This window comes from Chiloscyllium plagiosum, chromosome 6 (assembly GCF_004010195.1).
Source record: "Chiloscyllium plagiosum isolate BGI_BamShark_2017 chromosome 6, ASM401019v2, whole genome shotgun sequence".
In the NCBI taxonomy this organism is placed as follows: domain Eukaryota; kingdom Metazoa; phylum Chordata; class Chondrichthyes; order Orectolobiformes; family Hemiscylliidae; genus Chiloscyllium; species Chiloscyllium plagiosum.
The window spans coordinates 106549713-106573984 of record NC_057715.1 but is presented as its reverse complement, the minus strand read 5'-3'; the positions used below and the strand labels follow the sequence as shown (position 1 = coordinate 106573984).

The following is a 24272-nucleotide window of genomic DNA, read 5'->3' as shown; positions in this document are numbered from 1 at the left end:
GCTAACATCCCAGGCCAGAATGAGGTTTAGAGATGGTGATTTCTCAAAGACCCACCTCCTGGCTCACGGAAGCTTCCTCTCCCAACTAACAAGTCATGGAGTAAACCCTAACTTGCTTAAACCCCCCCCCCCCTTCCTTATATGTGCTGTACCCACTCTGACCCCTGTCTCCTGCTCCACCTTCCTGATGCTGCTTGGCTTGCTGAGTTCTTCCAGCTTGTCTGCACTAAACATAATTGCCGTTTCTCATTCTCTGAAGAACTATGTGATCTTTCTTGCGTAGATCCTCTCTCAGAACCTATTCCTCCAATAACTGATTGCTCCAATTCTTCTCCAAGCTCCTGATCCCTGATTTCTCACTCACTGTTTGCCATATGAATTATGAGCAGAAGTAGGTGATTCTGCCCATCAAATCTGTTCCACCATTCAATACGATCATGGCTGATCTGTTTGTCCTCTGAATTCCACATTACCATCCATCCGCGATAACCTCGGATTCTACTGTCTAACAAGAATCTATCAACTTTGTCTTAAAACATACTCAATAACCATGACTCCACTGCCTTCTGAGGCATAGTCTCATAACTGTCAGTGATGAAATATTTCCCACCATCTTTGTCATTTTAAACGGTTCCCTCCAGTTCTGGAGTCAGCCATTAGAGCAAACAGCCTTTCCATGCTCACCTTCTCAAGACCAGTCCACAACCAAGGCCTACTTTACTGGGTAAGGACCACGTATCACTCTTCATGTGAACTCTTTCGTCCAAACACCTGGATGCATCTTACTCAGCCTCTCCATTTTTGAAGGTTTTTCTTTATTCATTCATGGGATGAAGTTGCCCCTGGCTAGGCAGCATTTATTGCCCATCCCTAATTGCCCAGAGGGAAGTTAAGATTTAACCCACATCTCATGGAGGCCAGACCAGGTAAGAACAGCAGACTTCCTTCCCTAAAGGACTTTAGTAAATTGGATGGATTTTTCCTGACAATTGACAATGGTTTCACAGTCATCATTAGACTCTTAATTTCAGATTTTTACTGAATTCAAATTCCACCATCAGCCCCAGTGGGATTTGAGCCTAGGTCCCCAGAACATCACCTGGGTCTCAGGATTAATAGTCTAGCAATAATAGCACTAAGACATTGGCCCCTCCACCCCTGTCTCTACCCCATCCTCTGTTACGTACTCCCAATCCCCTAGGACATCCAATCTAATAGACTCATTTTTTGGTGTCACCAATTGACTTTCAGTTTCCTTCAGGCTACCCATCAGGTGGGTATTAGCCTGCCTCATCAGTGACTGTCCAATGACACAAGGCTGGTAACCAGAGGGCACACATCTCAAATATGGGCAAAAGAACTGGAAGGTAGATGAGAAGTGTTTTTTTTATGTAGGAAGTTATTATGATCTGAACTGCCCTAATTGAAAGAGCAGTGAAAGCATATTTAATAGTAACTGGAAAAGGGAATTGGGTGGATACTTGCAAAGGGAATATTTGCAGGGCTATGGCAGATGGAAGACAGGAATGGGACTAATCCCATATAGTTCATCCAAAGAATGAGCTCAGATACATTGGGACGCCTTCTGTGTTGTATGATTTGCTTATTTGTTTGCATTCAGTATTTCCCTTTGTGTGTATTTATGTTTTTTTAAATTTACTTGTGAGATGTGGCCATCTCTGGCTGGAACAGCATTTATTGCCCATCCCTAATTGCCCAGAGGGCAGTTAAGAGTTAATCACATTGCTGTGGGTCTGGAATTTCATCTAGGCCAGACCAGGTAAGGATGTCAGTTTTCCTCCCTAAAGGACATTAGTGAATTAGGTGGATTTTTCTGACAATTGACAATCGTTTCATGGTCGCCATTAGACCCTTAATTCCAGACTCTTGACAGAATTCAAATTCCACCATCTGCCATGGTGTCCAGAACAGGAGCTGAATTTCTGGATTGGTAGTCTAGATAATTCCACTTGGCCACCACCTCCTCAATTTTGCTGATGTTATTAATCCAAAGAAACTTTCACTGGATTTTCTTTTCCTGTTGTCACTCCACAGAATGAGCAAATGAACTTGCACCTGTCTGTGATGCCCTCAGTTGTGCAGTAGATGGTGGTGTGGTAGTAAATGCCCCAGGGCTGCGTACTCTAGTAGGCCTAGGATAACTCTCTGGAGCAACAGGCTCAAATCTATTATGCCAGCTGGTGGAATTTCAATCTAATCAAACTGAAATTGAAAACCAGTCTATTATCAATTGTGGGGAGATGTTGGTGTTGTGGAAATGTCAATGAATCAGAGTCCAGAACTCCAGGAAGTGTGGGATTTGGATCCCATCATGACAGATGATAAAATTTGAATTCAATGAAAATTTGGAATAAAATGCTGATCTATTGTTAATTGTTGTAAAAGCTAATCAGGTCCACAAATGTCCTTTAGGGAATGAAATCTCTTATCCTTAACTTGCCTACATGTGACCCAGAGCAATATGGTTGACTCTTAACTGCACTCTGAAATTGCCCAGCATGGAACTCAGATGAAGTGCACTAAGGGATGGGCAATAAATGTTGGCCTAAAGCAATGTTGTCATCACATGAACCAGGAATGCATTTTATACTTGACATTACCTTCTGCTCAATTACACACATGAAACTCTTGGGGAAGAACTTTTCATGCTTTGGACTGTCCCTTCACCACAATGTGGTTTGTGTTATCAACATGAATTCCCATGGCCACATAATTAATAAACAAAGTGACGCCTTTCTAGTATTGAAGTCATTTCTAATTAAAAGTGGGCGGCCTTTTTGAATAACCCGGTAAATGTAGTATTTTTTGTTGGTGTCGTGAGAATGTTTAGAGTACTTATATCAGAGACTGGGAATATAAATTTCATAGCTGGAGTGTTAACTCTGCTAGTTGCCACCCTGGGGAGTGATTACTGTGCCTTACTGCTGGCACTTTGTGCTCATATGGGCATCCACTGAAAACAGTTGAACCATTGACATTCTCAAGTCACACTGAATTCTTGGACGACGTCGTAATTTGGACCAGCAGCAATGTATTCAACAAGTTTGAATTTCGCCCACTAAAGATTAGGTATTCAGCTGCAAAAGAGGTTTTCTTGTAAGGCTTCTTTGTATCTCCATACAAGTTCAAGCCAAACCTCCAGGTAACTTCAAAACCATGTTCATTAACAGCCTGGATGTGACAGTAAGACTACACAGTAACATATTCTGCCTCTAGTAAGCTCAAAGCCTTTTGTGGTCTGTATTCCTCTCTTCCTCAACATTTCATATATTTGTCAAGATGTCTCTAAAACATTGCTATTGTGTCCACCTCCTGTAGCAGCACATTCCAGGCGCTTACCACTCTCTGTGTAAAAAACCTGCCTCTCATGTCTTCTTTAAACGTAATCCTTTTACCATAAATGTTAGTCCCCTGGTAATCAACATTTCTACTTGGAGAAAAGACTCTGATTATTCCATGCCCCTCAGAATTTTGTAAACTTCTCTCAAGGTGCCCCTCATCCCTTGATATTCAAGTGAAAACAATACAAGTTTCTCATATTTCTCCTGACAACTAATCCCCTCTAAACCAGGCAACATCCTGGTAAACTGTTTCTATACCTTCTCCAAAATCTCCACATCCTTCTGGTTGTGTTGAGACTAGAACTACACACAATATTCTAAATGTGGCCGAATTAAAGTTCAAAACATCTGCAACATGACTTGCCAATTTTTATATTCTATGCCCAATGAAGGTCAAGCATGCTATATGCCTCTTGGCCACCTATCCACTTGTGTTGCCACTTTCAGGGAACCGTGGATGTGTGCATCTAGATCCCTCTGTATGTTGATGCTACTAAGGGTTTTGCCATTTATCATATACTTGTCTGTTGCATGAGATCTTCCAAAACGTATCACCTTTCATTTATCTGGATTAATTACATCACCTCCTAGGAAGAGACTGCCATCTTGAATGTGTCTGATTAGCATTTCAATTCCACCAGCTCTTTTTCTGACCAAAGAAGACCCACTGGATTCAAAACGGTGTAGTTAAAAATGGTAACTCTCTTTAGGACCAAAGCTCCGTATTGCATACATCTTTTCCAAGTTACCTTCGGCAGTGCTTTCCTTCTGGATTTCTCCTTTATATCCATCTGCCTGCTCTGAGATAAAGTAATCAATCTCTCAAATTGATTGCGACAACGATAGATAATTGCACAAGGTAGGCTGATGAAAAGGTCACTAGGTCATGGATATTCTTGTAGTCTGAATCTTCCATACATTATTATTATTACTAACCTTTATCTTTTTTCTATTGGTTTGATGCTCATACAATTATCATAGGGATCTGAATAAATGCTAGAAAGGAAGATTTAATCCATCTGAATAAAGCAGCCTTTTGTGGGGAAACAGTTCCTAGATAACTGGGCATCGTTGGCCAGAGCAGCATTTATTGACCATCTACGAGATAATGAGGACTGCAAGTGCTGGAGATCAGAGTCAAAAAGTGTGGCACTGGAAATGCACAGCCGGTCAGGCAGCATCCGAGGAGCAGGACAATCGAAGTTTCAAGGATAAGCCTTTTATCAATATGATGAGGAGAAGAGTCATTCCTGATGAAGAGCTTATGCTTAAAACATTGACTCTCTTGCTCCTCGGACACTGCCTGACTGGCTGTGCTTTTCCAGCACCACACCACACTCTGTGTGACTTGCAGCAGAGGGTGGTAATCCCTTGAATCTGTTACATTTATCCCTCTAGGTTAATCCATCCACAAGTTGCCCTGTTACTGGATATTTTGCCTACAAATCTGGATTCTTCAAAGACAAATATAACAAGAAAACTGCACAATCCAGGTATTATTCCAAGTTTGGTGGGTTTAGTGAGAAGGGCTTGCAGCAAATGTGCACCAAAGCCTCAGAGTATAATCTTTGCATCAGTTTAAACCTTGCAGTATATCTGCACCTTCTGCTGATTGAAAGCGGAACTTAGGTATCCCTCCCATCAATCCGAATCTGCGGCTTGATTCACCCAATTTATGTCTGAACCACTTGACCATTACTAATCAGGGATTTCATACAGCAAGAAAGAACAAAGAACAAAGAAAATTTACAGCTCAGGAACAGGCTCTTCGGCCCTCCGAGCTTGAGCCAATCCAAATGTACTGTCTAAACCTGTCGGTCAATTCCTAAGCATCTGTATCCTTCTGCTCCCCACCTACTCATGCATTTATCCAGACGCATCTTAAATGAATCTACCGTGCCACCCTTGCTGGCAACGAGTTCCAAACGACCCCCCCCACCCTCTGTGTGAAGCAACTTGTTAACCAAATTCTTTCTCCTGGTCATTTCGCTCATCATTTCGTTGAGGGACATGCTGCCTTATCTAGGAATTGTTTCCCCACAAAATATCACTTTATTCTGGTGGATTAAAGCTTCCTTTTGTAGCATTTGTTTAGATCTCTATGATAATTATAAGAGCATCAAACAAATTGCTAAGGAACATGGAGGGCAAATTTGAAATTCATGTCAGCATTTATTCCATCATTTGATCTTTCAGCCCTCTCTCTGCACGTATAATTTTGCCCTTAATCTTTTCTTGATTTGGCTTTATAATGTCAAAATTGCACAGAAGCAATTTAAATCTGATAGCTTCTAATGTAGCTAAAAATCACACAATACCAGGTTATAGTCCACATCCTGGCTTCTAATGTACACAGTGCAGCAAAAATACAGAAGGAGTAGCAATCAAGTGGTGCATTAGAGTGGTTTCTAATTATTTGTTCTAAGTTATCGAGATCAAACTGCATATCTTCAATTCCTGATGAAGGGCTTATGCCCGAAACGTCGATTCTCCTGTTCCTTGGATGCTGCCTGACCTGCTGTGCTTTACCAGCAACACATTTTCAGCTTGATCTCCTGCATCTGCAGACCTCACTTTCTCCTATCTTCAATTACATTCAATGATGGCCAAATCAGATGAGTGACTTCTTTTCCAAGGTGCTTAATTTATTATAAAGTGCTTTGGAGTGTCTTGAGATTGGGAAAAGTGCTACATAAATACAAGCTATTCTGTATAGGTGTAGGTCTGGAAATTAGACCAATCAGTTCCTGTTTCTCAAGGACTGATTGGCATCTGTACTCTTGAATAAGCTGAGCAGGAAGCAGAAATACACTGTAGGCCACAGTGCAACATATCAAAATAAATGAGATTGTGAAATCTGAGTATGCAAATCAGGGGCAGGGAAAGGTCATTCAGCATCTCAATGAAATGGCTAATCTGACTGAACCTCAAATCCACATTCCTATCTATCCCTAATAATCCTTCATCCCTTTGTTTAACAAGAATCTACCTCTGCCTTAAAAATATTCAAGCACTCTGCTCCCTCCAAATTTTCAGATTTAAAAACCTTTGAAAAAAAAGATAATTTTCCTAATTTCTGTTTAAAATGGATGGCACCTGGTTAGCAAACAGTGACCCCTAATTCAAGATTCTCCAATAAGAACAAATATCCTCACCACACCTATTCTGTCATGACCCGACAGAATTTTATAAGTTTAAATCAAGTCCTCCCCTAATCTTTGAAAGAACAGGAGATATAAGCTTAGCCTGTCCAGCTTAGATGGTACTGTGGCTCAGTGGTTATCACTGCTGCCTCACAGTACCAGGGACCTGGGTTCAATTTTAGCCTTGGGCAACTATCTGTGTGCTGTTTGCATGTTCTTCTCATGTCTGTATGTGTTTCCTCCCACAGTTTAAAGATGTACAGGTTAGATGGATTAGGTAAAAACAATGACTGCAGATGCTGGAAACCAGTGGTGCTGGAAAAGCAAAGCAGTTCAGGCAGCATCCGGGGAGCAGTTAAATCGATGTTTCGGGCAAAAGCCCTTCATCAGGAATACAGGCAGAGTGCCTGAAGGGTGGAGAGATAAATGAGAGGGGGGTGGGGAGAAAGGTCATGGGAACAGTGCTGAGCTGGAAGTTTGGAACTGGGGTGAGGTAGAGGAAGGGGAAATGAGGAAACTGTTGAAGTCCACATTGATGCCCTAGGGTTGAAAACGGTTGAAGTCCACATTGATACCCTGGGGTTGAAGTGTTCCGAGGCAGAAGATGAGGCATTCTTCCTCCAGGCAACTGGTGTTGAGGGAGCGGCGGTGAAGGAGGCCCAGGACCCCCATGTCCTCGGCAGAGTGGGAGGGAGAGTTGAAATGTTGGGACACAGGGCGGTGGGGTTGATTGGTGTGGGTGTCCCAGAGATGTTCCCTAAAGCGCTCTGCTAGGAGGCATCCTGTCTCCCCAATGTAGAGGAGACCGCATCAGGAGCAACGGATACAATAGGTTAGATGGATTGGCCATGCTAAAAATTGCCTGCAATGTGCAGGCGAGGTGAATAAGCCATAGGAAATACAAGGTTATAGTCTAGTGGGATGGGTCTGGGTGTGGAGGAATGGCCTGTAGAGATTCTATGGTAACCTGGTATATAAGACAACCCACTAATTCCAGGTGTTAGTCTGGTAAACCTGTACCACGTTAATGAATTTACATCCCTCTTTTAATAAGGAGACCAATACAGTGCTCAGTACTCTCGATGTGGTCTTATCAGTACTCTGTGTAACTGAAGCATAACATCCCAACTTTTATATTTAATTCCTCTCACACCAAATGATAACTTTGGATTCCTAATGACTTGCTGTGTCTGCAATTGATCCATATTTGAGAACACCCAGAACCTCTAGCATCTGATCACTGCAATCTCTTGCCATTTAAATTGTATGTTTTTTTATTCTTCCTGCCAAAATGGACAATTTTACTTTTTTCCACAATGTATCCCATTTTCCAGAGCTTTATCCATTCACTTAATCGATCTATACCTTTTTTTTGGAACCTCTTTATGTTTTCACAACTTACTTTCTTGCCTATCTGCATGTCATCAGCAAACCTGACAACCATACCTTCTGCCATTTCATCCAAGTTGCTTATATAAATTTTAAATAGTTGAGGACCCAGCACTGATCCTTTTGGCACACCTCTGGTTACAACTTTCCACCTGATTTATCCCTACTCTCTGCTTCCTGTTTGCCTACTACTCTTATGTCCTTGCTAATATGATCCCTCCTACACCATGAATGTTTATTTTGTGCAATAATTTTAGATGTGGCACTTTATCAAATATCTCTCTAATTATATCCGCCTTATTAAATTTTTGGCCATTCTTTGCTTTTTTTCATATTCTCTCCAATCTTCTAACATGCCACTTGCCATGTGTTTTTAAATTATTTTACAATCTTCAACATTTCTTACTTGTTGGAATGTATCTATTCTTTGTATTCTGAAATATCCCTTCAATGGTTGCCATAGCATCGCTATTGACCTAAACATTAACCTAATTTGACAATTCACTTGAGTCATCTTTGCTTTCAGACTGTCATGCCCTTATTTAAGTTTTATAAAGTAGTCTCAGTCCCCACTCCTCTGTCCCTCAAACTGAATGTTAAATTTAATTATACTATAGACACTGTTACCTAGTGGTGTCTTCACAATGTGATTATTAATTAATCCTATCTCATCAAAATACCATATCTAGTAATACCTGCTCTCTGGTCAGCTCCTGAAAATTCTGTTCTAAGAAACTATCTCATGAAACACTCTATGAACACATTACTCAGGCTACTTTTGCATTTCTGATTTATTCAATTGATGTAAATCGCAGATTAAAATCTCTGATTATCAATCTGCCTGTCTGACAACTTCTCATGACTTCTTCCTTTTTACTCCACCCTCTTGTGTGGTTACTGTTAGAGGCACTTACTCCACTCCCACAAGTGACTTTTTGCTTTTGTCATTTTTCATTTCTGCCCAAACTACCTTCAAATCTTAGTTTTCTTATGCTAGGTTATTCCTCTCTATTATGACAAAAAAAAGGTAAATTTGCCATAGTCCCAGAGGACCATGGAGCTAATTTCTAATTAGAGAAAGAGAGAGAGAGAGACATCTCATGGTAATCTTAACCTAAGGTACACCATACCTCAGGTACAGGGTGAGATTGAGAAGGTGAAATTATCATGGTAACCTCAGCCTGTTCAGATCAATTGTACTGATATCATTACTAACTAATGCAACCACCGTTTCTACTTCACATACTTTCTGTACCCTTCAAAACTCCAGTCCCAACCATACCATCCTAGACCATGTCTCCATAACAGATGCTAGATCATACTAATTCATTTCTATTTGTGCTGTGAGTTCATCAATTTTGCTTTGAGTGTTATGAGCATTCAGACACTGATGAGTGCAACAAGTAGTACTCCCTTTGCAAATAAGGTCTGATTCACACCCTCACCACCAGGTAAACCAAGCACCTGTTTCAGGAATTATCCAATTTTCAATGTCACTGATCTACCAGTCCAATGTTATGTCTCACCCTTTATATTTAACTGTTGTTCTCACCAAGCAAGTTTCCAAATACTTGATGTTAATATTATCAACAGAACATTTGAAGAGATTGTATCAAGTGCCTTCCTCTTCAATTTCCATGCCTTCTTTAAGGTGTTGAACAAAGAATCTAGATTAGGTTATTACAGCAGATAAACAGGCCACTTGGCCCACTAGTCCATGCTGATGTTTACGCTCCTTTCCAACTCTCTTGCATCTTTCCTCGTCTAAATCTATCAACATAATCCTCAATTCCTTTTGCCCTCCTGAATTGGTAAGCACTCTTGTTTATTTATCCATATTATTTGCTTCAACCATACTCTGTGGTAATGATTTCTTCCTGCTGTTTGGTTAAAAGAAGCCTCTTTTAAATTTTCTGAAGCTTATGAAGAGCATGAAGTTCAAAGGATTTACATAATATCAGTGACAGTAGCTGACATCAACTAAATCAATCAATAAATATCAACTCTTGCATATGCTTTGGGTCCACTTTTAATTCCCATTAAGGTTCTGAGGGAGTTAAAATGAAAAATATCTTCACTCTTCATTTCTTCAACCTATCTCCGAAACTTTATCATAAGCTCATAGTGTTGTGTAACATCTCAGTCACTTTCTAAGTAATAATGTGTAAGGATCATTGGACTCAAAAGATTAACTTCACTTTCTTTCCAAAGATGCTGCCAGACCTGCTGAGCTTTTCCAGCGATTCCTGTTTTTGGAATAATGTACAAAAGGAAAATACAAAGATTTCTTACAACACCAGTCTGCTCTTTGTAATTTTTTTTATCTATAAGAGAAGACTCATGAAAATGTGCAATTACAGATTTAATGAGGCAATTCCAGCTTTGGTGTCTTCCAATTGCTTCACCCTTAGCAAACTTTGTTTCTTAATTCTCAAAAAAAATCATTGTAATGACATTCCACTCCAGCAAGTAGTTGGACTGATGAGAGACTGGGAACAATTTAAAGCCAAGGCTCTTAGTTCACTGCTATGTTAGGGCTTGCAGAATATTCTGATTATTGCAGTCAGTCCTTGTGTATAATGGACCCCAATCCTCAGTTTCCTGGGGTCAGAGCGGGCCTGGGAAAGACCACACCTGCTCTGATGAGGGTGGCGCAATTCATGTGCTCTCGGCTTTTGTTTGCCTCAGCTGAAGTGCTCCGTTAAATTCTAAAAGATTGGGTGATGACAAATTATCTGCCTATCCTACATCTCAAAAGGGAACACATCTAACAGAGTTGCGTGGAATCTGCAGAAAATGTTGCCATTCTGCCCTAAAGCCCCAGAGAGACTGAAATCAATTGCTACTGGACTTGAGCTATAAAACATAGAACAATACAGCGCAGAACAGGCCCTTTGCCCCTCGGTGTTGCACCAACCTGTGAACTAATTTAAGCTCATCCCCCTACACTATCCCATCATCATTCATGTGCTTATCCAAGGATTGTTTAAATCTCCCTAATGTGGCTGAGTTAATTACATTGGCAGGCAGGGCATTCCATGCCCTTTACAAATCTCTGAGTAAAGAACTTGCCTCTGACATTTGTCTTAAATCTATCACCCCTCAATTTGTTGCTATACCCTCAAGTACAAGCTAACATCATCATCCGAGGAAACCAACTTTCCCTGTCTATTCTATCTGATCCTCTGATCATCTTGTGTGTCTCTATCAAATCCCCTCTTAGCCTTCTTCTTTCCAATGAGAACTGACCCAAGTCTTTTAGCCTTTCCTCAAAGACCCTCCCTCCAGACCAGACAACCTCCTGGTAAATCTCCTCTGCATCGTTTCCAATGCTTCCACATCCTTCCTGTAATGGGGTGACCAGAACTGTACACAATATTCCAAGTGAGGCCACACTAACATTTTGTACAATTGCAGCCGGAAGTAATCAAACCCACTAATAAAACCCCGAATCCTCACAATGGCAAGCCACGCTCACTTTAGAGCGAATTGATTGACTTTGTCAAAATGCATATCAAGAGTGCTTGGTTCAACAGTCAATCCTTTAATTTTATTTCTCAATACCTTCATTGCCTTCATGATCTGGTGCAATTGTTACATATAATTCTGTAACAAGTTCTTGAGGCATTGCTTCCGTTTTACACCAGCTGAAATTATTGACTTCCAGCTACATCTTAATTTGTGTGTTTTTTTCTCCTAATAATATCCCCAAGCCAAACCTTAGTTCATTTTGATTAACATTAAAATGTGGGACTTTCAGTATAGATGGCATATAGAACATAGAACATCAAACATTACAGCTCAGTACAGGCCCTTTGGCCCTTGGTGTTCTACCAACGCATGAAACCAAAGTTGCCAGAAGAACAGAGACAGAATTTTATTTTTTACAATTCAGTCGTGCGTCATGAATGTCACTGGCTGTGTCAGCATCTAATGCCCGTCTCTAGTTGCCCTTGAGAAGGTGATGGTGAGCTGCCTTCTTGGACTGCTGCAGTTGACCCAGAATGCCATTCTGGAGAGAATTCCAGGATTTTGACTCAGCAACTGTTGATATATTTCCAAGTCAGGATGATGAGTGTCTTAGAGGGGAGCTTTGCAGGTGGTGGAATTCCCATGTATCTGTTGCCCTTGTCCTTCTTGATGGATGTAGTTGTGGAAGATGCTGTCTCGGGATCTTTTGATGAATTCCTGCAGTGCAGTACTGACTCATTATTCACACTGCTACGACTGAGTGCTGGTGGTGGAGGGAGTGGATGCTTGTGGATGTGGTGCTAATCAAACAGGCTGCTTTGTCCCAGATGGTGCCACGCCTTTTGAGTGTTATTGGAGCTGCAGGCAATTGGACAGAAATCCATCACAGTTCAGACTTGTGTCTTGTAGATGGTAGACAGACTTTGGGGAGTCAGGAAGGGAGTTACTTGTCGCAGTATTCCTAGCCTCTGACCTGCTCTTGTAGCCGCACTGTTATGTGGTGTGTCCAGGAGAGTTTCTTGTTAATATAACCCCAAGGATGTTGAGTGTGAGGTATTCAGTGATGGTAACACCATTGAATGTCAATGACTATCTTGTATTGGAGATAGTCGATGCTTGGCATTTGTGTGGCACCAATATTACTTGCCACTTGTCAGCCCACATCTGGACATTGTCCAGATATTGTTGCATTTGAACATGGACTGTTTCAGTATCTGAGGAGTCAGAAATGGTGCTGAACATTATGTAATCATCAGTGAACAATTGCAGTCCTGACCTTATGATTGAGGGAAGGTCATTGATGAAGCAGCTGAGGATGGTTGGGCTTAGGGCACTACCCTGAGGAACTCCTGCAGAGAATTAAAGAAAGTTTTTATACAGCAATTTCTTGCATTTTTAATGCACCTTTAACATATTCCAAGGTCCGTTATTGGACAATCGTCAAAATGTTATATTGCCTAAGAAGATTTTGGAATGGGTAGTCGAAAGTTTATTCAAAGAGATAGGTTTCAGAGGGTTTCTTAAAGCAGCAGAGAACAGGTAAGTGGTGAGCACACATGCTAAATTGCATCATGAGGGGGTGAGATAGTGGAGCAGAGGTGTGAGTATGAACTCAAAAAAAAGGTGAGGATTTTATAACAGACGTTGCTGTACTTGGCCCAAAGAAATTGAGTGAACACGTGGGTGATAACTAACTAAAGCAAACATCATATGGGTAGTGATTGATGCAAATTATTGTGAGCCATCTCACAGAGTTGTAAGGGTAATGGCTGCCCAGTCAAACAGGGAAAATCAAGAGGGGTGTCTGGAAGAGAGACAGGATTTAAGGGTGCTTTGACACACCTAGAAGAGATGGAGGAACTTAGGAAGAAAATTTCTAAACCATAATGATACCTAAGTGGCTAAAAGTGGGCAAAAGCGGGAGCAGATATATTAGATTCAATAAGAGACCAAGAGGATTTTTTTAGCACTACTGCAGACTACAGAATGAAGGAAGATCAGGGACCCGGAGAGAATTGAACAAACGGATGAGAATTTTAAATTTAAAATAAGAGGAACTGACAGCCAATATAAAACAGTGAGGATTCTGATGATGAACTTAACTTGATTTTGATCTACATACAGATTGGGTGAATCAACGGGCAATGGTACTCTGGATCAGGAGTTCATAGGGGGTATTTGGGGCAGTTTTTAAAAAAATGTTGTAGAACCAACTAGAGAGCTGTTTACATGCGACCTGGAAATGTACAATGTGACCAAATTAATCAGCAATCTTATAGTAATGGCTCCCATTGGTAACAGTGATCATAAGGAGAAAGTGAGGACTGCAGTTGCTGGAGATCAGAGCTGAAAATGTGTTGCTGGAAAAGCGCAGCAGGTCCTGAAGAAGGGCTTATGTCCGAAACGTCGATTCTCCTGTTCCTTGGATGCTGCCTGACCTGCTGCACTTTTCCAGCAACACATTTTCAACAGTGATCATAACATTGCATTTATATTCCAATTGAGGGAGAGGAGATGGATTGAACACCAGCATTTTAAACTCAAAAAGAATAATTATGACGGTATGAAGAGGTAGTTAAAGTGAACTGTCAGACATTTTAGGAGAATTCTCAGAATACTTAGAAGAGGTAGATCCTAGTGAGAGAAAAAGATCCTGGAGAACGACATGCTGAATTGTAGAAGATAAAGATGTGTGACAGGTGAAAAGATTGAACAGAACATAAAGGACAGCAATGAAAGACTAAATGATTAATAAGAAAGGGAAAATTAGTGCATGCGAGATAGCTAGCTAAAAAAAGTACAAAGGGATAGTAAGAGTTTCTGCAGTATTTAAAAAGGGAAAAAGAGTAAGTAAGATGAGTTTTGGTCCTCCAGAAAGTGAATATGGGTATTGATAATGGAAAATAGGAAAATGGTCGATGAAGTGAACAATATGGATGGAATATCGGCAAAAAACTAATAAATTGTGAATCAGAATGTGACAGGGAGCAAGGGCAGGAGTATTTTGTTGGTTAGGAGGGTAGGGGGGAATTGAGGATACTGGAAGTTTGTAGTTCAATGTTAATGCTTCAGGCTGATCAGACCACATGATCAATTTGCATTTCTAGTTAGATGGAAAGTGTCAAAATAACTCCCCCAGGCTAGAACCATACAAAAAAAACCCATGCCAGTTTGCTGAGGATGACTGTTAACTCCCATTTTGGAAAGACCCAGGTTTTTTTTTGTGTGAGCTAAATGTTTAAGCAGTTTCATTGTTAAATAGAGGAAACTGGCGAGAGGATTTCTGAGCTGGTGTCTCACTGAGTTGGAAGTTTCAATAATAATGGGCAATGATGCTATGAAATGTCTCTCTGAAGCTATGTTCCAAGTTCTGAAGGTAAGAAGAATTATCCTTTAAAATTATAAGCCACAAAAAACTCTACAATTAAAAATGTTGGAAGTTAAGTAAATGACTAGACTACAGTTAAGCTGAGTCTTGAATTGTGAGCACTTTTGTCCTTGTTAATCTCAATATGAAAAGTAGTGTCACAATGGTCCTCCTCATATTGTTGTTAAATTCTTACAGCAATCCAGTTCAGTGGATAGTTTGCACATTAGATAAGCTTCAACACTAAGTGAAGAAGTAGAAAATATCTGAATCTTCTTTCAGATAAAAATCTATACAGGATATGATACAGAGGCCAGATACAAATTTTAAAAAAATAAGGTAGAAATTTGTTTTCCTCCACTTCTGTTGATCCCAATGTAGGAAATGAACCCCAACGAAGTGCTGAATGATAATCATGCCATGAAATTCTAATGAGGGCCTGAACCGACAAGTTAGGCTCATCTTCTTTTTGATAGAAAGTTTATGCTTTTCAACTTTGCCTTGATAAATGTCAGAACAGGTTCAATGTGTTAGTGTTAGAAATGCAGGTCTGTGTCAGGGTAAAGCAGGGCAGTTCCGGATTTGATTCAGAGCATGTGATAGGGCCATTGCACTTTGTATTTAGGACCTAAGTTCCTACCATCTCAAAAAAAAAGAACTGAGTTCCTGGCTAAGTTGGCCGTTAACAGGTCCAGGTTGCTGATTGTCTGCCCTTCTTCTGTGGTTATGATTGTGCCTGGGTGTTATCAGAGAAGGGAGCAGATGATGTCCACTCATGGAGAGGGTCAATGGTCTTACAGAAAGGATGGCACCGGAGGGGCCGGAGTGCTTTATCACCCCTTCCAACTCCATTTTGATTTTTCCTCCTCTCTTGCTCTCTCGCTTTCGCATTCGATGTTCTGCGTTGTCCCTCATGAGCTCTGCATGTAGGTTAGTCAATTAGAAATCACTGTTGATTTTACTAATGGTGATTAATAGAAGGAAATCCTCAGGTGGTTGGGTGATAGAAAGATAAAAAATATTCAGTTGTGTCTAAGAACACTTCTAGATACGGAAGGAAAAAAAAGGTTTGGTGATGGGAAAAAGCTGTTCAGTTCTATGTGATAACAATTCTGGATATAAGAAAGAAAAGAGCTGAGTTCCTCCCCCCATTACAATGCTTTACTTTAATTAGAGACATGGGTGGTTTAGTGGTGGGAAAAAGATATAGAAAATGGCTGTGATCATGTATGGGCTTTTGTGAGGTAGTGTCCATAGCTCTGAGCTAGTGTTCAAGTCCCACCTGCTCCATCTCTGACCAAGTTGATTAGGAAATGTCAAGAGTTAGATTTCTGAAGAGACGGGGACATTGTGGGGGGTGGGCTGCTAGTGGGGAGGTGGTGGAAGCTATATTGCATTATTTTCCTCTCTGGCAATGTTTTGATTTACTTCCCTCCTTTGTGTTGAGCTCCTCGTGTTTACACCCAGGTATTCTTGAAGAGTTGGCACACTATGTCCTCTAGCATGCTCGAGACATTGAGACAATGGTGGTCACTGCAGGGGTTGAAGTGCATATCTGCCACTTCCAACTCCATATTAATCTAGTTCCTCCCCCTTTTCCCACTATTCCTTGACTTTTGTTATTATTGTATTGCCCTTGGTGGGTAGTGTTTGTGACTTATTTGTTTGAGTGCTTAAATTGGTGATTTGGTGGTTATTATATTTTTTTTAAAAAGAATGAAGAAGCTGCTTTCTTATTCCAGAGGTATGTCATAACATGTCTGAACATGTTGGTTACAAGACAAGTAGGGGGTTTTTGTTCATTCATTTTTGGTACGTGGATTTCACTGGCTGGATCTTCTTGAACCTTTGCAATTCATGTGCTGTAGAACAGTGAAAAGTCCAAAATGCTGATGGGAAGGAATTGCAGGATTTTGACCCAGAGACAGTGAAGGAACAGCGATATATTTCCAAGTCAGGATGATTAGTGGGTTGAACGGGAACATGCAGCTGGTGATGTTCCCGTATATCTACTGCCCTTGTCCTTCTAGATGGAAGTGGTCATGCGTTTGGAAGGTGCTGTCTAAGGAACTTTAGTGAATGTCTGCAATACAGTAAATACTGTTTCTTCTGGATGTCAGTGGAGGGAGTGGATGCTTGTTGATGTGGCACCAATCACACAGGCTGCTTTGTCCTGGATGGTGTCAACTTTCTGAATATTGATGGAGTCATACCCATCCAGGCAAGTGGGAAGTATTTCATCACGATCCTGTCTTGTGCCTTGTGGATAATGGAAAGGCTTCGGATTGACAGAAGCTGAGTTACTTGCTGCAATATTCCTCCGCCTCTGACCTGCTCTTGGAGTCATTGTGTTTATATGGCAAGTCCAGTTCAGTTTCTGGTCGATTGTAATCCCAACATGTTGACCATAGAGCATTCAGTGATGGTATCGTTATTGAGTATCAAGGGGGGTTTGCTAGATTGTCACTTATTGGAGATGAACATTTTCTGACATTAGTGTGGCACTTGCCACTTATCAGCCCAAGCCCGAATATTGTACCAATCTTATTGTATTTGCACATGGACTGTCTCAATATCTGAGGAGTCGTAAATAGTACTGAACATTATACATTTGTCAGAAAATATCTGCTCTTCTAACCTTATGATGGAGGGAAGGTGAAAGATGAAACAGCTGAAGATGGTTGGACCTAGGCCACTGCCCTGAAGAGATGTTTTGAAGCTAAGAGGACTGACCTCCAATTTCCTGGAAAGGGACAGGGAAAGAGACAGTTGGTTTCTAAAAAGGGAAAGGAGCCAGAAGGGAAGTGTGAAAACTGGTATTTGGGCGAAACTGTAGATTTACAAAAAAAAAGCCCTTATAATTCCTTTTGAATATCTTTTGCTGCCTAATTCAATGTAGGGATATTAGTCTGTTAAGCAATTGGTGTTAAACAATTGGGATGTGGCATTCAACTGCTCCTGGTCTCCCTAAGTCTACAAAGAGTCTTTGATGATGGCTGAAAATTAAGTCCAAGAAGAAAGTTTAAGGTCAACAATTGGTGAAAACAGTTATGGTGTTTGGAAAGTAATAAAACTGACTGTCAAAAATTTGTTCGTTCTGAGAGGGAAAAACCAGTCAAAAACCAGACATACTGGAAATGTTTGTTCTGATCATACTGTAGTTCTCTTTTAAGATATACAAGACAAGTCAGACCATATGTGTCATTCGCAAGTGGTACTAGTCCCTCTTGTAGTCTCTGAAAATCTCTACTGAGACTGGCCAAGTCTTACTCTGATCATCTTTCTCATCCCCCAACATCACCTTAGCTCTCTGCTACCAGGGAGTTCTTAAAGACCTGGAAAGAAGAAATGTAGACATTGATTTGTAGTAAGGAGCTACTTTGGTGAATGTCTACAGTGCATCCTGCAGATAGTACACCCTGCTGCTGCTGAGTGTCTGGGATGGGACAGTGTGGATGCTTGAGGATGTGGTGCCAATCAAGCAGCTGCTTTGTCCTGGATGGTGTAAAGCTCCTGTGTCCCCAGTAATCTCCAGTAAACTGCAGTTCCTGTGGTATAGGCATCCTCTCAGTGCTGTGTTTGAAGATACTTTCATAATTTTGACTCGTACAAGAATGAAGTATTGATGACATGGATCCAAGTCAGGATGGCCTGTGACTTGGAGGTGAAACTGCTAGAGGCAAAAAGATAAATGAATACTTTTATTTCTAAAGCACCCCTTCAGACTGTCAGGATCTCACAGCGAGTTAGAACTTTTGAAATGTGATCACTTGTTGTAAAGCAATAATGCACTCAATGCACTGCAAGATTCCACAGACTGTAATGACCTGTTAATTTTTGGGGGGAATGGGATGATTGAGGGATAAGTACCAGCCACGATGCCCCAGGAAAACTTGTCTCCTCTTCTTTGAAATAGGATCCTTAAACCTTCCTGAGAGCATTGATTTAACATCGCATACACCAAAAATGGCACCTCCAACAGTGTAGCTATCCTTCAGTACTGCACAGGGAATATCAATCTTATTTTTTGGACCCAGGCATCAAGAGAAAAGCCAACATTTATTGTCTATTTTTGATTCCCCCTGAGAATGTTGAGGTGAGAGTCTTCCTTGTACCAGTGCAGTTGCTGTGGTGTAAGCATCCTCTCAATGCTGTTGAAAAAGATACTTTTTCATGATTTTGGCTCTCGAAAGAATGATGACATGGATCCAGGTCAGGATGACCTGTGACTCAGAAGTCAACCTGCAGGAGGCACTATTATCATTCATCTGCTGACTTGTTCTAAGTGACAGACAGCGCCATTACCTAAAGACTCAGATCGGTCTCAGTGCTTGGCTGTTGCAGTGTGTACGGCTCTCTGAAGGGTGTTTCAATGACAGGATAAGAGAAGTATTAAACTGGAGGGGGTTCTGGTTGTTGCCTGGTATGGGGTTTTGAGATAGAAAATAGACTGAAAATGGTACGTTTTGCATTGGAGGTTGGAGGTTGAGAGGTGACCTTATTGAGGTTCATACAATCATGAGGGGTATATAAGGTGAATGACAAGGGTCCTTTCCCTTGGGTAGGGCAGTTCAAAAATAGAGGGCATATTTTTAAGGTGACAGGAGAAATATTTGTAAAGGAGCAACTTTTTTGACTGGTTCATATGTGGAATGAACTGCCAGAGAAAGTGGTGGATGCAGGTACAATTACAACATTTAAAAGACATTTGGATAAGTTTAATAATAGATCAGTTTGGAGGGATATGGGTCAAGTGCAGCATTAGTTTAGTTTGGGATTATGCTTGACATGCACTAGTTGGACTGAACGGTATGCTTCCTTGCTGTATGACTCTGCAAGTGAAGGGAGTTTCATGTTATTCAGTGGTGCTGTTACAGTAAAGTGCTGTAAGCAATGTTCTGACAATGACCTGACCATGAATGAAAGACCTCATAACAACTCAGGTTTGCTCATTGAACCTTTTCCTACCCTACATCCACAACTGAGTCAGACCACAATATTTGTACATTTTACCACCCAAACTTTGCTTGTCTCGTGGTAAACTTTCGCCCATCTGACGTAAGTAAAATATTCTGCCCCATTCTTACTTCATCAGCTAAAGCATTTAGAATACTCTGGCACCATCTCAGCTTTGGGACAATTGGGAAGGAATGTTGAAGACTTTCATCTTCCCTTTGTGGTGTGGATAACATAAAGTGACAAGGGAAGGTCACACAGAAAGAGAAGTTGATGGGGACTCTCAAAGGTCCAATGAAAGTTGTTTATTTTATTGTAACCAGGAATGACTGGGGATGTCAAAGCATACCTACAGATTTGGTATGAGTAGTGAAACACCGCGTAGCACCACGTTATGAAAAGGTAAATGTTTGTCAGCATAGGGGGCAACCAGTTTCTTCAGACATCACGTTTTGAAAATGAAAGTGGTTTGATGACAATAAAGAGCAGTGTGAAATTCCCCCAGTGTCATGAAGGAGAGGGGAATTCCAATGCAGATGACGCAAATCTTACTCAGGAGTAAACTGCACTGAAAATTCAAAACAGTCAGTTGTGAACTAGAACAGGAGAGCAGGCCATCAGAATGCTCTGATCATGCCTTGTGAAGAACTGCAACGTACTTAGTCACCACTAGCATTGCTCGCTCCTAAACTTTAGTAAACCTGAATCAGCTCTGGACTTTCAGGTTAGCTGTTTTACATTCACCGAGATTTGCTGCATTTGGAGCTGTGTGGGCAATTGGTATTGTGATCTGATGCAGAACAGGTTCAAGACTATGGGCTGTAATTTCCCAGCTCCACAGGGAGGCAGAACTGGAAAATGGGGGAGGAGCCTATAACAGGATGGCTGCCTGATGTACCACCAGTGGATGTTTGCAAGGACAGATTGGAAGCCAGATTGGCTGTCTGCTATGTGGAGGCAGGCAGCAATTAGGACAAATAAGGCCTCCCAGAAGGGCTTCAGTATTGGTATTTTACTGAGACCTCCCTAAGGGCATTGTAGGTCAACCTACAGCATGTGGACTGCAGAAGTTCAAGAAGGCAGCTCACCCCCACCTCCTCATGGGCACCTAGGGACAGACAATAAATGCTGCCAAGCCAGCAATATCCACATCCCACAGGAAAGCATAAAAACAAACTCCCCTACTCCAGGAAGCCAGCATTTATTGTCTATCCTTGATTGCCTTTGAGAACACAAAACATAGAATATTACAGCACAGTATAGGCCCTTCAGCCCATGATGTTGTGTTAAACATTTATCTTAATCTAAAATGAACCAAACCTACACACCCCTCAATTTATTGCCTTCCATCTGCTTGTCCAGTAGTTGTTTAAATGTCCCCAATGTCTCTGGCTCTACTACAACAATTGGCAGTACATTCCATGCACCCACCAATCTCTGCGTAAAGAACCTACTTCTGACATCTCCCCAAATGTTCCTCCCATTAACTAAAAATTATGATCCCTCATGACAGCCATTTCTGCCTTGGGGAAAAGTCTCTGGCTATCTACACGATCTATGCCTCTCATTACCTTGTATACCTCTACCAAGCTACCTCTCTTCCTTCTACTCTCCAATGTGAAATGCCACAGCTCACTCAACGTCTCTTCATAAAATGTGCCCTCCAAACCAGGCAGCATCCTGGTAAATCTCCTCTGCACCCTCTATAAAGCATCTACATCCTTCCTATCATGAGGCAACTAGAACTGGACACAATATTCGAAGTGTGGTATAACCAGGATTTCATAGAGCTGCAGCAAAACCTCGCGGCTCTTAAACTCAATCCCCCTGTTAATGAAACCCAAAACACCATACACCTTCTATCAACATTGAGGTATCTATCTACATGGACACCAAAAATTCTGTTCCTCCACACTGTCAAGAATCCTGTCTTTAACGCTGTATTCAGCATTGTAATTCAACCTTACAAAATGAAACACTTTGCATTTATCCAGGTTGAACTCTATCTGCCACTTCTCACTCCAGCTTAGCATTTGTCAATATCTTGTTGTAGCCTGCAGCACTATCTACAACACCACTAATCTTTGTGTCATTGGCAAACATACAAACCCACCCTTCCACTTCTTCATCCAAGTCATTTATAAAACTACAAAGAGCAAAAACCTAAGAACAGATTCCTGCGGGGCACCACTGGTCACCAACTTCCAGTCAGAATACTTTCCATCCACTATCACTCGCTATCTTCATTTGGCCAGCCAATTCTGTTTCCAGACAGCCAAATTTCCCTGTATCCCATACTTGCTAACTTTCTACATGAGCCTACCATGGGGAATCACATCAAATGCTTTACTGAAATCCATATATACCATATCCACTGCTTGACCTTCATCAACTTGTCTCGCCACACCCTCAAAAAACTCAGTAAGACTTGTGAAGCATGTCCTGTCCCTCACAAAGCCATTCTGACTATCTTTAATTAAACTAGGTTGTTCCAAATAGTCATAAATCCTATATCTCAGAATCCTTTCCAATACCTTGTTTACCCATACACCCAGACTGACCGGTCTGTAATTCCTAAGGATTTCCCTACTCCCTTCCTTGAATAGAGGAACAACATTCGCCTCCCTCCAATCATCTGGTACTGTTCCCATGGAGAGTGAGGATTCAAAGATCATTTACAGAGGCACGGAAATCTCATTCCTTGCTTCCCGTAGTAACCTTGGATATATCTGGTCCGGCCCTGGGGACTTATCTATCTTGATGCTTCCCCAGATTTCTAGCACATCCTCTTTCTTATTATCAATCTGCTGAAGCCTATTAACCTGGTCCATGATTTCTCAGTATCAACAAGGTCCTTCTCTCTCTCATGAATACTGAAGCAAAATCTAATTTAGGGCCTCCCTTACCACTTCAGACTCCAGACACAAGTTCTCTCCACTATTCCTGATCAGCCCTACCCTCTCTCTGATCATTCTGTTATTCCTCACGTAAGTGTAGAACGCCTTTGGGTTTTCTCTAATCCTTCCTGTCAAGGCTTTTACGTGCCCTCTCCTCGCTCTCCTCCAACCATTTTTGAGTTGTTTCCTAGCTCCCCTGTAATCCTCTAAAGCTGTGCCAGATCCTTGCTTCCTTAACCTTCAGTAAGCTTCGTTCTTCCTCTTGATGAGAAGCTCCTCTTCTCTTGTCATCCAAATGTTCTTTCACCTTACCATTCCTTGCCTGTGTCAGTGGAACAAAGTTTTCCAACACTCACAACAAGTGCCCCTTAAACAACCTTTATATTTCTGTTGTGCATTTCCTGTAGAACAATTGTTGCCAATTTACACTCCACAGATCCTGTCTCATAGCAGTATAAATTCCCCTCCCCCAATTAAATACCTTCCTACACTGCCCTTCTCCATGGCTATGGTAAAGGTGAGGCAGTTATGGTAAATGTCACCGAAATGCTCTCCCACCGAGAGGTCTGACACCTGGCCTGGCCTGGCATGTGGCCTAGCACTACATCCAATATGGCCTCACCCCTAATCGGCTTATCTACATATGAGTCAGGAATCCTTCCTGGACACACCTGACAAAATCAGTTCCATCCAGACCATCTACACTAAGGTGGTTGCAATCAATATTGGGGAAGTTGAAGTCATCCATAACAACAACTCTGTTGAATCTGCACCTTTCCAAGATCTGCTATCCAATCTGTTCTTCCATCTCTCTGCTGCTATTGGGGGGGTCTATAGAGAACACCTAATAAAGTAACTACCCCTTTCCTGTGACTGACTTCCACTCATACTGACTCAGTAAAGAAACCCTCCTCAACAGCCTCCTTTTCTGCAGCTACCCAGGTGAGAAGGCAGTGATGAGCTGCCTTCTTGAACCACTACAGTCCATTTACTGTAGGTACATCCACAATTCTGTTAAGGAGCAAGTTCCAGGATTTTGACCCAGCAACAGTAAAGGAATGATGATAAAATTGTAAATTGTGATTGGGAACTTGCATGTGTTGGTATTTGTTTGTATTTGCTGCTCTCGCCCTTCTAACTGGAAGTGGTAATGGATTTGTAAACTACTGTAGAAAAACATTGGTGAATTCCTGCAGTGCATTTTATAGATGCTGCTACCTAGAGTGTCAATGGTACAGGAATTGAAGGTTTTTGGGTGTGGTATTGGTGAGAACAAGCTGCTTTGAGTTGGGTGGTGTCAAGCTTTGTATTTGTTGTAGTTGCACCCACCCAAACAACTGGGGAATATTCCATCACACTACTGACTTGTGCCTTATAGATGGAGGACAAGCTTTAGAAAGTCAGGAGGTAAGGCGCATGTTGCAGGATACGTATAGAATAGAATCCCTACAGCGTGGAAACAGGCCCTTTGGCCCAACAGGTCACACCGACCCTCCAAAGAGTAACCCACCCAGGACCATTTCCCTACCCTATATTCACCCCTGACTAATGCACCTAACCTACACATCCCTGAACACTATGGGCAATTTAGCATGGCCAATCCACCTAACATCTTTGGATTATGGGAGGAAACCAGAGTACCTGGAGGAAACCCTCGCAGACACAGGGAGGACGCACAAACCCCACA

At 41.5% G+C, this 24272-nt stretch overlaps 1 protein-coding gene across 5 annotated transcripts in view; it reads left to right on the top strand.

Annotated features, from left to right (window-relative positions):
- LOC122550916 (P2Y purinoceptor 8-like) overlaps nt 1-24272 on the top strand; it is a 45270-nt gene that overhangs the window by 8034 nt on the left and 12964 nt on the right. The window contains exon 1 of one of the 5 annotated variants that reach the window (XM_043692357.1): nt 643-724. The exons of 3 other annotated variants lie outside the window; for them this stretch is intronic. The gene's annotated coding sequence lies outside the window, so the exon portion shown is untranslated. Of the gene's footprint in view, nt 1-642; nt 725-14619; nt 14742-24272 lie in introns of those variants that run through there. One more of the 5 variants, XM_043692359.1, reaches the window with a different exon arrangement.